Genomic DNA, 12,276 nt, shown 5'->3' on the forward strand with positions numbered 1-12,276 from the left:
AAGGGTACCAAGACGTCCTGTAGTGTCTCAGAAAGAAAGCTGCCAGCTCCAGCCTAAGCAGTGAGACTTAGTCTCATTTATCCAGGGGTCCTTACACAATTGGAGCGTGTCATCTTTCAGTCAACAGATGTCTGAAGATAGAGCAGTCTTTAACTGTCAGTCAGTCTTTAACCTGGAGCTACATAAAGTATCATCTAAAATCAGGTCAGGATTGTATGAAATGTTTATATTTGTTTAGCAAAGTAATTTAACAAAAGAGAAGCAGAATTAGTGCCTGGAGGTTTAGATGAGAAAGTGTCCAACAGCACAAAAAGACTAAATTTATCAGCAGCACCAGATCCTTCGATGCTTTTATGTCCAGTGACAGATAAATGTCTTCTGTGGCAAACCTCAGCCAGGTCAGAGGCAGTAAGGGGAAATACACCTTTGCTGTGTTTCAGATCACTGGAAAAAGGTGTCATGCAGCATTGCTTAAATGAGCTACCTAAGGCCAAGCCAAGCCTGTGATAAGCAAACCTCACAGGCCACGGCTGCAGTAACTGCTCCCATGTATTCTGGTGAAGCAATAACCCTGTCTTGTGTTACACAATATAGACAGGCGGCAGTACCTTATTCAAAGGTGACATTCAAGCACATTTTAAATTCTAAGCCTCAGAATACATGGCAACTGTATTTCTCTGTCCATTAATAAGATATCCCTTATTGCTTAAGGCTTTGGTGCAGCGGTCTGACAGCAATAGGCCCTGTTTCTACTTAACACATAGGAGCAAGATTGCCTCCATCCTGAGCAGCCAAAAATTTATGAAGCAAAAATTCTCCAGGGAAAGCCATAGCTTTACGTAACATTACTGGATATTTACATTTACGGTGGGACATGAGACTCCTCCATTAGCAGATATGTGTGAGAAAATATGTGAATCCAGCCGTCCTCCTCGTGCCTGTACATCTGGGAAAGCTACTGCGTATCAGTTATTTTATCTGAAGGCTGCAATAACTGTTTTTACTAGCTCTGGTCTTAATCTAAGCCAATATCAGCATTGAAAATTTGATTTTACAATATATTTCCCTGTTTTGGAGATGGGAATGGGGTTAATCCCCACCACCTTCATAAGGAATAAACTCAATAATAGAGACGTGAATATCAGAAGTAAACAACCTTCCAGAGGATCACTCAGACCTCCTGTGTTTCATTTTTGATGCTCAGCACCAAGAATTCCCCAGGAGAGTATTTAGAGCTGTAAAAATTTGGCACCTTTGGAAAAGCCATATTTTTCTAGGTGCCAGTTTGAGCAGGACAGTTTCATACTGAGATTTTTGATTGTGACCATGGGCAAGTTTCTCCCTGCCTTTTCATGGGATGCAGAGCAGAAAGGCAGCATGCTCCAGGACAGGGTGTCATGCCACCCCCTGGGAGAAACTATGCAGGTTGTCCAACATCACCTGCAGGCCAGGCAGGGGAAGGAGGAGGGCTGAGGAAAGCTCTGCTCACCTTGTCAGCTCAGAGGCTTACAAATGAGGTTTTGAGATATTGCAGGGAAGACCTTTCTGCTGGAATAGGCACAGGTTACTTGAGTGTTGCTGAATTAAAAAAAAAAAAGAAAAAAAAAAGGCAATTGGGATTCCTGGTATTTGTGCACAGACAGAGCTCTGCAGGATAAGTACTTTTCTTTTCTCATTAGGATACACTAGTTCAGACAGACTGTATTAATGAACATGCCCAGCAACCTCTGTGCAGGACTCCAGCCATCCTCAGAGAGGGACAGAAGAGCCTGAGCTGCTCTTCAGAAGAGTGACCTAAACTCCAAGGCTGAGCATGGCAACAAAAGTTGTATCTGCTCAGCTGAACCAGCCAAGCTAGAAGGAAAATCCTCCCAGGTATGTGGGTGTCCTTGTAATCCAGTTGTATCTTCTCTGTCCAGCCCCATATACAAGTCTGAGAAGCATCAACACATCCTGGGCTAAATATTTCACTAGTGCAAATGCAGTTCCCCAGAGACTGAATATTGTGTCCATTCTCTCTTATTTACTGGTTCTGGTGGCAAACTGGATGCTACGGGCATAACAAGCATTGCCCTGGTATGCCAGAGGCCCAGAGCCTTGCTTCAGGCAGGAGAACATCCCCGCAGAGCCAGCCCAAAGCTGTGAGCAGCACCAAGCACCCCTCGCACGCAGTGCCTTCAGGCTGGCTAGCCACTGCAGGCATCTCCAGCACCCCAGCTAACATCTCTGAGGTCTTCACAGCTCCTCGTGGAGTGTGGGTACAACCGCAAAGCCCTCTTGGCTCGTCTGGGGCTGTTTGAGGGGACAGCAAGGCAGGGGCTGCCTGCCCTGCTTCTGGCAAGGCAGCAGCAGCAGAGCTGGGCTGTGTGGGTCAGCAGGGTGTCAGACACGTTGCACCGCTTCGCTTCCGTCACTCCATCTCTCAGGTCTCGTGAAAAAGGTGCACAGTCTTGGGGGAGATAAATCTACCACACGCACGCAGAGGAATGAGCCTGCTGCTACATTCCCAGCGGGATGGCAGGAGCCTGCTTCACCCCGACCAGCAGCTTGTGCCCTAACTGATCCCTCTGACTGATCTCGCTGACTGATCCCACTGATGGTGCCATGGCATCTCCTGTTACAGCTGAGCGTAGGCACAAAAGGACACACCACAACAGCAAGCCGTCCATCCTTTCCAGCATCCCCAGGTCTTCAGACAGACTTAAACTGGATTATTCATGTTTGAAAGGTAAGAAAACGCCTTTTTGTGAATTGATGTAACTACAGGCCCAATACAGTGCCTGGCACAGCATTATCTAGACATTAAGACTAGAAAATTGCTAGAAAACACTCCAAAGCAGGCCAGGATCCTTTTAGTGAACTCCAGGGTGGTTTTCAGCTTGCTTTGTGGGCAACACTACCTTCCACCAACACAGTAAAGGGTACAAGTGTGACAGTCTCTGAAGAGGCGGCGTTACTGCCATACTAGAATAAAAGTAGAACTAGGTGAAGGTTGTCCATCGGTTTTCCTTGAAACTTTTTTGCCTGTAGCTCGAGTCCCTGTGACAGTCAGTGGGAAGGTTACCATGCCTTCCTTCTGGAAATCAGCAAGCAGCCACACCTTGCCAGAGACTGAAAACCTTCCAGAGGCTGCTGGAAAGGAGTGGGCTGCTAACAACGTAGCAGAAAGCAGCTGAAGGGCTAGGAAGGGCATTGCTGATGAAGAGGAGGTTCCTTAATGAGGGAAATTATACACTGCGGGTATCTTAAATAGGGTTTGTTTCCTCCACAGTAAAATGAGATTTATTTCTGACTCTGCTGAAAGACAACAGCCAAGTCTGATTCCAAACCCCAGACCCAAGAGCCTGAGATCACAGGTGATCCTTAAAATTGTAAGGAAGACTTAATTCAACTCCACGACTAAACAATAATTTGAACCTTCACTTAACAGGACTAGAATAGCCTAATGTATTCCAAGCCTCAGTGGGTTTCCAGTGACTAAACTGTACAATAACACTGAGGAGTGTTAAAGAGGTAGAACTCATGCTGTATTTGCTCCTCGACATTTGCTTTTGTGCATAACTTGGATTTAGCTGTAACAACACTACATAAAATACTGGTGCATGTTCAGCAATGCCTCTGGAACAAAAAAGGACGATGATAGGAGATCTCGCTACAGCTTCTGCTATTAAGTCTTTGGGAGAGCTGAGAAGAGATTGTTCATTAAATAACTGTTATAAAGCATTCAGCACTGAGAGACTAGTTCAGAAGTAGAAAGTGAGAGGTCAACTGTTCCCACTAGAAAAGTATCCATCGCAGCCAAGCAGTTATTATTGCCTATTGTCACAGCGCCCTTCCCAGAAATGTGGGAGAGGTCTTGGAGAAGTTACAGAAACTAAAATAGCAGTCATTAAGCAGGACAGCAGTACATCAAGGAGTCGAGATGACAAGGCAATCCAGAGAGCAGTCCTGTGCCACAGAGGGGAAAGTATCTGGAAGCTGCTTCCACTGTATCCCTATGGCATTCACTAGGGAGCATGCGTATGTGGGCTGGGGAAGAAAATGGGCTCTGGATCTGTCAGCTGATGAAATAGTTCACAGAAAAATGAGAGTAATTTTTTAATTACTTCTTGAAGGTAACAAAAACCAAGCACTTTTCCTACATTTTCATCCATACCTAAAGAATCTAATGTGCTCTACATCAGAGCACACTGTAAATATTACTGAAAAGCAGAATCTAACTCATAAATTATTGGCATTCTGTGCCAGACAAGCTTGTACTAATGTTTAGAGAAGCAGATCACCTGGGAGAAATGTGCTTTACAAGTTGCAGGAGAAACTGAAGAGACAATTAATGGGCATTGGCTGTGCTGCACATACTGTTCCCATGTTGTACAGGCCAAAGTTGACTGCCTGCCAATAGATATAGAAGTAATTGTCAACAAGATTTACAGTTACTTTTTCATTTGTACAGTTAAAGTAGAAAGGTTGAAAGAGTTATGTGATTTGTTGAAGGTCTGTGCTAACAACTGATAGACCATAGCATCCTGCACCAGTGATCGGTAAAGAACACAGAACACAGACTTCACATTTTTCTTGATTCTGGAAGCTATTCTTCATGGCAGAAAGCTGAACTGCCTTGCTATCGTCAACAACTGTTTTTTATTTTACACATCCGTCAAAAAAAACATCCTTCCTGCTGCCAATGTAGGCACTAGGCAAGTTCTAATCCTACCAGTGGTGTAAAAAAAACAAAACAAAACAAAAAAAAAACACAGTATTTTTTAGCAAGTTGCACTTTAATGTAATGAAATGAAGGATGTGGTGTTTCAGCTTGTGGCAGAACTGCTAGCAGCTCCTGAATTGGCTGCTCTTGTGTGTGAATGTGGATGGCGTTATTTAATTAGCTGCATTAGACTGCAGCCTGGTGATATGCATCTCCACTCTGTAAAAATTTAAAATGGGAAAGTAAACACCCTCTGAATGTCCAGGAAATTGGTAAAAATCATAAAATAATGGCATAAGTTTAGGAGGATCTCTGCCGTTTTTAGGAAGCCCTGGTGCTGATAATGTTACATGGGTATGACTGTGTTTATCACTCTGACATGCAAAATAGAAGATACAAATTATTTTGAAGGAATAGCCTGGTCCAGAAAGTCTGTGACTTTCTTCCAGGCTGCAAAAGGGATTGGCAACAATTCAGGATCAATCTGGAGATCCAGGCAGTTGGTCTGCAGATGTATCCAGGAGGTGCTGGATTGAACAAGGATTCATGTCTTCTCTTTGATGGCTTTCTGGAATATCTCTAGACCCCTGAGTAAATTCCCTCCTGTGTTAGTATATGGAAGGCAATGAAATGTGATCAACCCATCAAGGTCAAAGGACGTCCACTGCTAGACTACCTTTTGCAAAAATGACTGTACCTCTCTACTGGCTCCTTCACAGCTCGGTCCTCCCGGTCAGCCCCACAGGCTTCCCCTTTCGGCAAATCCTCCCACCGAGACTCACAGTCAGGGCAGAAGCAGTGCCTGTGCTTTCCTTATTCCCAGCTAACACAGCATCCGACAGGTTTTGGCTGGTTTGTAGCTGCACCCCGCTGGCTAGTGTTTGCCTTGTGCTCTGGCAGTGTAAACTATGACATAAGTGGCTCTTTCAGCCTTTTCTGAACTGGGTCTCCAGTCCCTGGAGGAGAATGCAGTTTGTAAATGTGGTTCTGACACAGTTTGGTGCTATCCACACAGGTTTGTGAAAACATTTCATAAGCCATCGCAGCTGGAAGTAGGCTTAACTCTGTCCTCTAGCAGAGGTAAAGTCCTTTGTCATGGCCAGTGTAAACAGGACTCGAGGTCAGCAGAAATTAATTGGGCTAATTAAGAGGTAAGCCTAGATTTGTAGGATGAATCTATAAGGATTTGTATTCCCATCAGCATTTAAGACTATGGCAAATGTTAATTATTAGAGTAATCGCTGTGTGATTGTCACAGAAATATCGCAAGCCAGAATCAATAGACTGCAGCCACTCAGCAGTGCCAGACTCAGAAAGGATGGAAAGTGTGATGTATCGAATTAGGGGCAATAAGTGATGATGATGCTGAATAAACATGATAACGGATTTGGAGATATTTGAAGACACTTTTCAGTCTTCCACCTCCATTGGAATGAAATGTGATAATGCTAATATAACCTCCCACATTATTTTGACTAGCCATGGGTCTAAGGGATCCCAGGGCTGGGATCCCTTAGTTTATAACAAAATAAATCCTGGACTTCAGGAGACTTTTCATCATCCTTGCATTCTCCGGTGCGTTTCATTAAAATGAGTAACAGAGAAAAGAGGGGTTCAAGCTTCAGGTACAAAAATCAGTAGAATATAGAACTCTTGCATGTTCAGGCTAGAGGAGAGTCAAGATAACTCTGGACTCCTGGGTCAAGCTTGACCAGTTCTTCCTCCAGAAATACTACTGGAATGAGGTCAGAGGGGGGAAAAAGCCAGAGGGAGAAAATACGTTTCTGGAAAGCTTTCCCTCTAGCAACACAAACATAAATTCTTAGTTTAGATCATCAGCGCCAATGCTCCATGACTCCATTGGGTCCATCCTCTCGGGTCTCCCGAGAAGGGTACCACCTAACTTCCCTCTTTAAGGAGGGATTCCTAGAGATGGGCTTCTTGGAAACATGAAATGTGTGGACTTCTCAGTCAATCTGTCATCTGTATGCTAGATCTGTACAACTTAGCACACATTAGCACACTTTACCAGTACTCACTAATACCTCCTCACCCTTCTACTTTCAGACACCACACAGAGGTCACAGACACTGACAATACATAACATGAGACCTTGAGGTTAGCATCAACCCGAGTGGGTAACACTCTCTAGGAAGGAAGAAACCATCTCACAGCAGGGACCTACTATGGCCAAATGCTGGGGAAATAATTTTCCCAGAACAACTATCTTCCCTCTTACACAGGAAAAAAACCCAAAAAACAACCACCTAAGAATGTTAAGAGGTTTAGAAAACATGACCTGTGAGGGAAAAGCTGAAGGAACTGGGTTTGTTTAGTCTAGAAAAGGGGAGACTGAAGGCCATATGATAACGGTCTTCCAATATGAAAAAGGCTACTAGCGACATAGACGATGAACTGTTTTCTGTGGCCACAGAGGAAAGGATGAAAAATTGATTTGCAGTTAAGATTTCAGAGTGATGCAGGGTAAGAGGGAAAGAGTTATCAGTCTGTGAGGTGATCAGAGTGAGCAGTGGAACAGAGTTTCAACCTACCAGGGAAGACAGTGCAGATCTTTTAAGAACAACCTAGACACATGTGTCTGTCATGGAAACCTGATGTGGTACATGGGGTGGAACACTTTGTGATCCATTCCAGCCCATAGCTTTGTGACTGAGCTCTGATACACATAAGCCTCTTGTTGAAGCCAATGAGTTTGTCAAATGACTGAGCTAGAATGTCAGGCATTAGCCTAAAACTTCAAAATCAAAATAGAAGGTTGCAAAGCACAATCAGATGCCAATTAGAACCAAATTTTTGTTCCTAACCCTGACTAAATAAGGAATGTTCCTTAAAGGAAGCAGGAATTGGACATGCTGTATCTTCGTGCTTCATCTTCAGAAGATAGACGATTTGCTGGGTGACAATGCAGAGAGAGGTCTCCTGAGTGTGCCTTGGTAAGAAAATACAATTCCTTGGCAGCAGCAGACCCAAAAAGACTGTGAGGCTTGTTACAATGCTGTAAATCCAAGGTAACACAGAAGAAATCAGTAGATTTATAACAGCATAATTATGATCAGCATAGAAGCCATTGTATTTTTGCTTGGGAAACAGTAGCAAAGCATCCAGCGAAGTTTCTTTCTTTCTCCCCTCAAGCCTCTCCCATGATTGTGTTACACATTGCTGGCCACTTCCATGCTCAGACATCACTTCTTTTTTACTCAGAGATTTCAGTCAAGCTTTAGGATGTCAGGGAAAACTCTACCAGAGTAAACCATGCATCTGGTTGTTCAAGCGTTTTCAGATTTTTGTTGCAGTATGTCCTTCCCCAAGCCCACTTGCAAAAATTATGGCTTGCCAAAAATCCTGGCAGTGCCACCATATCTAGAGCAAGGCTGGAGGGCTCAGAAAGGAGTCAAAAATGCTGACCACTTGCTCATCTGTGTTATTCTGCATGTATTCTTAAGTTATGGCTGCCCCCGGATCTGTTTTAATCTCTCTGCTGAGTTAGTTCTATAGAGCATGTCTAATTGGCTGTTATTTGAAAACTGCATGGACCTCTTTTTTGAAAAGATCCATTTCAACTCATCTGTTAGTGTGTACCATGAAGTATTGCTGTTCCCTTGAACATGCCTGCAACGTGAATAAATGGAAGAGGCAGAAAAACAAGATGTGAGTATAAACAAAAAGGATTCTGATTTCTTGACTCCTAACATGTCTTTACCCACCCCTGCCCTCAGCTGTTCTCCAAAGGCAGAGTCAATGAGAGTAGGACAAGGCTTCTGAAAAGGCTGTTGAACGAAGGGCTCCAAACCCCAAAGAAATCTGCAGCTGGAGGAACCCTAGGTCATATTTCCTCAGTTAGACTCAGACAACAGCTACCCCAAGTTGTGTTGTTACCAGGTCTAAGCAAATCTGGACATGATTCCATCCTGCCTTTCCCTTTGCCCTATTCAGAGAGCTCAACTAAATGAGTTATCAGTTTTATGGATTAGAAGCCAGCTTTTTTGGTCAACTATGATCTTGCTGCTTTTGCAGGAATAATTGCATTTATTTTTGAGATTTTTTTTCTCCTTTTGGAAGCTAAAAAGAATGTGCTCCAACTTTGAGCACATGGCCAGTGTAAATTGAACATATAACCTTAAAAACAAAAGGTGAGATTTCCAGCCATACTTAGAGCTCACTTTATTGTGTTCCCACTGAAGTCATGGGAGGTGTTATCATTTAAACAGGCTAGAGGTAACAGCAGTTACGATAAAGAGTTTTGGAAAATACCATAGAATGGTAGCTTGATTGCTTGGAAAGAAATTTCCTTTACCTGCTCAATAGGGATTCAATACCTGCCATTTTTTTCCCCTCCCAGCCCTCTCCTACTGCTATTACTCTGTCTCTCTTTTACATCTCTGCTCCCTTCCCAGTCATTTTCCTGTTGCACCTACCCACAGGAGAGTCCCAAATTCCTCCCATCATCCCTAGAGGAATTCAGATACCAGAGCAAAACAAGGAAAGCGTAACTTGCACAGAGATGCCAATAGCATTTTTCATCACATCAATATAAGAATGCTGAAACTGTGTTTGGGAGGAGACTTGGTAATATATTAACTGTACTGGCAGGCCATGCATCAGGTTTTTAATCATACTGTAATCTTACATTTATTATTTTAATCACACTAAATCAGAAAGATTTAATCTTCTTTCAGTTTTGAAGGAGACCTTCAGTAATTCAAAAGTATTGCTAATCTTTCATACACAGAAATAAGCAAGTATGACTTACCACCACTTAGCTTCTTAATCATCAAGAAATGTACTTCATGTATCACTGCTGATCCATCACATGATGGCAGCTGTAGTGAAAAAATAACCAGAGGAAAGGAAGAGATTATAAAATTTGGACGTCCTGGATATACAGTGGTGGATGGTAGACTTGAGAGTTGGCTAATTTATTTTCAGATTCATTATATTCAGATCCAATTAGTTTGCAAGGTGCATGGCTTTTGAAAAGAGACAGAGTTCTGCAGGGCTGTTATATGTGCAAAGGGCTGAGGTAATGTGTGGACCAGCACATGAAGTTTCACACATTTTTAGGAAAGACAGAGTAAAAACATGGGATTTCCAGTCATAGAGGCTATGATCATTCCCAGATGGTGTCAGACAGTGCCTGTGCAGTGATACCAAACAAGGAACTGATCGCTCTTCCATATATTGAAGAAAGAAATAATGTGTGCTCAGAATTAATATCAAATGAAACTTGAACTTCTCCATGTGTTTGTGCAGTCAGATACATACCCTTTAGGTACACATGGAAGCATATGTGGGGAAAAGATAGGCAGCAGGGAATTTCTTCCAGTTATGAAGCTTCCCATTAAACAAATCACACCCAATCCTGTGAATATGTTAACAAACAAGTGGGCATGCTCCAAGGAAATGAAAATTTGAACATATACTCAACATGGTCTGGAAGGGCCAACAAGAGAAAAATACTTTTTAGTTACTGAAAATACTTCAGGTGTTTGTGTCAGGAAAACACTCTTGTGCCACTCAGCCTTGCTGATATGAAGGCATCATATAGCAAACTTAGTGCAGCTTGGAAAATTTTTAGACAAACAATAAATGTATCAACTGAACTTTGGAAGGAGCACAAATAAATGAGTTTTAGTCACGATGGGGAGAATAATTTTGGCTGGGATTAAAAAATGGATGAATTCTTTTTTATGTTGAAACTTTTCATTTAGCAAAAGAAATATTTGGTTTGGGGGATGTTGAAACATCATTTTTTAATATTCCCAAAAAGAAGCTGATCAGCTCTTGGTTTTGAACTGGTGTTTTTCTTCTTAAAAATTATTTGTAAGCCTGCGTGGGTGACCAAAGGGAGTGGAAGTAAAGACCACTTGACTCACATACACCAGGAAAAGATTGTGGTGTGAAGATACCGGCTAGGGAGCCATGAGTTGAGCTCTGCCCCATAAAGGAGAAAATGTGCTCATTTTGGCCAGATTGCTCTACAAAACCCTTCTTTTGGTATGCACACAGGTCCTGAGCTCCAGCCTGGATTCCAAAGGCTCCTTAGTTTTTGAATAGTCTCAGAAGTGTATTAAAAGCTTAACAAAGATGACAAATGTTGCCTTTAAGGTTTTACAGGCCTTAATCACACAATCTGTTATGCAGAAATGGGCCATTCTATGCTCGTCAGAAGTAGTGCACATTTACATAGTAGTGAGTATAAAAGTAGCCTCAATAATTTCATACCTATTGGTGGATGTGGATTAAATTCTTTATCTCTAGGAATGCAGGAGTTCATATCAGTTTATCATAACTGGCTTTCTGATATCTGTGAATTTCTGATATTTTCCCAGCTAGCCCATTTCTGAGTTACAGGGTTTTGCCAAATTGTTCTTCATACCCCTTTCATTGTGCAAAGAAGCAGGTAAGAGTGGTCCTGGAGAATGCCACAAAGGTGCTCAAAAGGATCACAGTAGTAGGTTAGGTCCCAATCCTGGGGCCTCCTTGTACCCCCAGAAGAGCTCTGTGGATTTTAGTGGCATTTCTCATGTCTGCCAATGTCCTCCTGTGTTACTCAAACTTCATGATCATGGTCCTGGTCAAAGGAGAGGGTCACGGGTTTTTAAGAGATCTGCACTAAAATTTTTGTCATACTTTTTATGTCTCCAATACAAGCGCAGTTAAATAACCCATGGACTACAGCCACTGAACATTTCACTTAGCTATCCAGGGGTGAATATTACCATTTATTTGGGGACTTGTCAAAGTATTATTTTCATTACACTAATAAATACTGTAAAAGTCAAAATAAAAAATGTTATAAGTTCTGGAACATGTCTTATCTAAATCTATATGATCTGGAAATATTTAGCAAGGGAGTTCAGTAATACAAAACAGAAACAGAAAGGGTCCTGGGTAAAGCCTTAGGGAAATGCCAAACTATTAATTACACATTAAGTGGATGGTTTTTATTTTTCTGTTGAAACAGCAACTATTCAAACTCCATGCTACAGTGCAACAAAAATTATTCTCTGGTATAACTTAGCGTAGAAGTCCAAGCTATTTTGATCCCTAGAGTCAAAGTGCTTTAAAAGATGAAATAAAATTGTGTTGGGATTTTTTTAAATTAGGAAATAGGAGAGACAAATTCTGACCCATTAGCACAGAACTTGGCAAACACTAATGATAAATCAAAGCTACGCTCTGCAAATATTCTTGCAAGTTTAACTGTATACTTGCAAATTCTTTTTCTCACCTAAATTATTTTCCCAACTTGAATTTAATATTGGTAAATGCTGCTAACAGTTCTGATGAAGTCAAAAGGACTGCCCTTGTGTAAAATGAGAACATCTGCACAATCAAGCCCAACAGCCGTTACTTGTTGCTTGCACTGCTGGCCACCCCTTCATATTAATTATAAATAATGAAGACTATCTAAAAATGGATCCCAAAATACTACACAAAGCATGGCCATAAGCCTGTTAATGCTCTGTACAAACATGGGAATCTTGCTTTCCTGTGCAAAGCCCCCTGTAATAACCAAGACCTTCTGTATACACACGTGTGTGTTTACC

The 12,276-nt window shown here is 42.1% G+C and overlaps 1 protein-coding gene across 7 annotated transcripts in view; it reads left to right on the top strand.

Annotated features, from left to right (window-relative positions):
* CFAP418 (cilia and flagella associated protein 418) overlaps positions 1 to 12,276 on the top strand; it is an 88,802-nt gene that overhangs the window by 42,488 nt on the left and 34,038 nt on the right. For all 7 annotated transcript variants that reach the window (XR_013926779.1, XR_013926780.1, XR_013926781.1 and 4 more), the window contains exon 1: positions 1 to 12,276. This exon is cut by the window's left edge and continues 42,488 nt beyond it; it is cut by the window's right edge and continues 16,446 nt beyond it. The gene's annotated coding sequence lies outside the window, so the exon portion shown is untranslated.

Source organism: Falco punctatus (assembly GCF_963210335.1).
Source record: "Falco punctatus genome assembly, chromosome: 3".
In the NCBI taxonomy this organism is placed as follows: Eukaryota; Metazoa; Chordata; class Aves; order Falconiformes; family Falconidae; genus Falco; species Falco punctatus.